Source organism: Portunus trituberculatus, chromosome 10, assembly GCF_017591435.1.
Source record: "Portunus trituberculatus isolate SZX2019 chromosome 10, ASM1759143v1, whole genome shotgun sequence".
Classification (NCBI taxonomy): Eukaryota; Metazoa; Arthropoda; class Malacostraca; order Decapoda; family Portunidae; genus Portunus; species Portunus trituberculatus.
In genome coordinates, this window is record NC_059264.1 from 13,207,835 (window position 1) to 13,211,270 (window position 3,436).

Consider the following 3,436-nt stretch of genomic DNA (forward strand, 5'->3'; position numbering starts at 1 on the left):
AACCAGTACTCTCAATCATTCATCCCTTCCTCTGATAAACTCTACAACTCCCTGCCTGCTTCTTTATTTATATCTGCCTATGACCTGAACTCATTTAGGAGGGAGGTTCATAGACATGTATCTCATTTTTCTTGGCTAAATCTCTTAATTCTGTTCGGGGATTGGCATCTTAGTAAGCCTTTTTGTTGTTTTGTTGCCCTTGGCCAGTTTTGCCATCTTACATAGAAAACCAACTTTCACTAGTAGTCCTCATCCCCTTTATCTTTTCTAGCCATTCTCCTTAGTAGTGATTCAAGAAAATAATATACTCTCCATATCATCATAACAAGGGAAGCTGTTCATATACTGTACAGTGTACATGAATGCAGAGTTAAACAAGTTATTACGTATTGCTTACTAATTAAAGGCAAGACCAAGGAACTGGTAAAAAGATGTCCTTCGAACCGGATTCGAACCAGTGACCTATGGATGTCTGTCTGTCTTGCCACCAACTACAGTCCACCGCTCTACCAACTGAGCTATCGAAGGCATGCATATTACTGTTAACCCCTTCAGTACCATGACGCGTTTGCTTATTCATTCTGGTTACTATTTGGTGATTTTATGTAGCTCGGAAACTTTTGAAATAGTGAAGACTGTGGCCACTAATCACCTGACCTCCATAGATCCTTCCTAATGTCAATAAAATGGTCTTATCGTACACAAATCTCAAGGTAAAAATGTGTCCCAGTACTGCAGGGGCTAATGTTAACAATCACAAAATAACAACAATACCACAAAAAGCAGCATGTTGACATTAAAACAATATTAACACAAAAGCAATGAAGTTTGTAGAGTCCCTGTATCAGAGAGAGAGAGAGAGAGAGAGAGAGAGAGAGAGAGAGAGAGAGAGAGAGAGAGAGAGAGAGAGAGAGAGAGAGAGAGAGAGAGAGAGAGAGAGAGAGAGAGAGAGAGAGAGAGAGAGAGACACACACACACACACACACACACACACACACACACACACACACACACACACACACACACACACAAGCAGTAAAGCGGCAACTGAACACCACTGTAAGATTAGCCTTTAAGAGCTGATGTGAATTCGTGGAGTCTTCAAAACATTCCCTGAGCTACCGTGGCTGTGGGGGGTCTTGAGGGCCGTGCAGCGAGGTTGTTGGTGAGCGGCGCTGGGCAGATGACGCGGCAGTGTGGCGGTCTCAGTCTCTCATAAGCTGCTTTTCCCCGGGAGGGCTTTGGCGGCTCTTGAAGTGTAGTGCCCAGCGTTCCCTTGCCTAGTAGTGGTTGGGTATGGTGCTCTTAATTCTCTTTTCCTGGTATTGCTGAAGGAGGAAACGTAGGAAGTGGAGGCGAGTTGGATAGGTTTTCTTTTCCTTTTTTTTCTGTCTTCTTTTTCTTGGTAATAGTTGTTTTATTCCATCTTTTTTTTCTTTATTTTCGTTTTCTCTATTTTTCTTTCTTTTGGTCTTCCTTCTCCTCCTTTTTCATTTTTTTTCATGTTCATTTTAGGTTCTTTTCATCATCATCATCATCATCATCACCATCATCATCATTACCATAATCATCATCTTTCTTTTTCTTCTTCTTCTTCTTCTTCTTTTTCTTTCTGTTCTTTTTTCTCCTCCTCCTCCTCCTCCTCCTCCTCCTCCTCCTCCTCCTCCTCCTCCTCCTCCTCCTCCTCCTCCTCCTCCTCATCATCATCATCATCATCACCATCATCTCTATCTTTCTTTTAATTCCTCTTCTACTTCTCCTTCACCTCCTTTTCACCTCCTTTTCACCCTCCTCCTTTCATCACTATCTTTAGGAGTTGCCATTTTTTCACTCCCTTATTCCACCACCACCACCACCACCACCACCACCACCACCACTGCCAATGCCCTGAAGAAACCATCCCTCACGTAAACTTTCTCCACTGCCCTCTTACTTCACTACAGAGAGGACGGGGTGAGAGAGGCGCCTCGAATACTGAAGGGAGAAGTGAGGGGAAGGTGAAGAGAAGGATGAAATATTAGACACAGGGATGGAGAGTAAATAGAGAAGAGGGAAGGGCAGGAGAATAGAGGGAGTTTAAAAGGATGAAGGGAGAGAGAGAAGAGAGGATGGAGAATAGGTGAGAGACGAAAAGGTGAGGAAGAGAGGAAGAGAAGGAAGAAATGAAGAACTGAATCAATGGAAGATTATGAAGAAAGGAGTAGAAATAACAGAGAGAGAGAAGAGAGAGAGAGAGAGAGAGAGAGAGAGAGAGAGAGAGAGAGAGAGAGAGAGAGAGAGAGAGAGAGAGAGAGAGAGAGAGAGAGAGAGAGAGAGAGAGAGAGAGAGAGAGAGAGAGAGACAATAAAGGAGGTAGACTCAGAAAAGTTTGCAATTTAAAAGGATCAACTTTCAAACTTTCTCTGTCTTTTAATATGCATTTTCTCATTTAATTTCACAAAACTTCACTGCTTCCTTTGTCTCTCTCTCTCTCTCTCTCTCTCTCTCTCTCTCTCTCTCTCTCTCTCTCTCTCTCTCTCTCTCTCTCTCTCTCTCTCTCTCTCTCTCTCTCTCTCTCTCTCTCTCTCTCTTTGCGGCGCCTCGGGAACACCTTAACACCACTAAAGTACTTTCCTGACGCCCAGAGAGAGAGAGAGAGAGAGAGAGAGAGAGAGAGAGAGAGAGAGAGAGAGAGAGAGAGAGAGAGAGAGAGAGCCGTCAGTCACATAAATTGCAAACATCCCTAACCTTTCAGTCTGCGAGTATTTGGAACAGAGAACACTTGACGTAAAGAGAATGACGTGTGTTTTTGTTTCAGCTTTGGCTCGTGTGAACTGTGACGTTGGACAGAACAGTAACTCTTCTTTAATTTTATGTAAGGGGGATAAACTGGACAAGAACAACATAAACGAGAGAGAAAAAAAAGGGCCACTTAGATGAAAGGTGAAAGAAGAGATGGGGATGGTGTGGGTGGTAATAGGTGATGATAAGAACAAGAAGAGGAGACAGAGAAGGAGGAGGGAGGTAAGGAGGAGGAACAGGAGAAGAGATGTAGGCGTTGGTAGTGATGATGAGAAGGAAAACGAACAGGAGATGAAAGACGAGTGGGAGGAGGAAGAGGAAAAAGAAGAAGAGGAGGAAGAGAAGGAGATACATGTGAATTAGGTAAAGATTTAAAATGAAAAATTCGATAAGAACATAAACGAGAAAGAAAAAAAAAAACGCGCCACTTTCTTGCCAGTCCCCATGCAGGTTGACATGTACTGCCGTAGGAGAGAACAGTGACTCTTCTTTAATTTTATGTAAGAGGGATAAACTGGACAAGAACAACATAAACGAAATAAAATAAAAATAAAAACGCGCCACTTTCTTGCCAGTCCCCTGCAGGTTGACATGTAGTGATTTTTTTTCCCTCTGTCAGTTGTCAAATTCGTTTTAGTGGTTTGTATAGTGTGTG

At 42.9% G+C, this 3,436-nt stretch overlaps 1 non-coding gene across 1 annotated transcript; it reads right to left on the reverse strand.

The window, feature by feature from the left end:
- Positions 1–434: 434 nt before the first annotated feature.
- On the reverse strand, positions 435–528 carry Trnay-gua. Its single transcript has 2 exons — positions 492–528; positions 435–470 (listed from the first exon to the last, which is right to left on the reverse strand). It is a non-coding gene; the product is annotated as a tRNA-Tyr (tRNA).
- Positions 529–3,436: the final 2,908 nt, after the last annotated feature.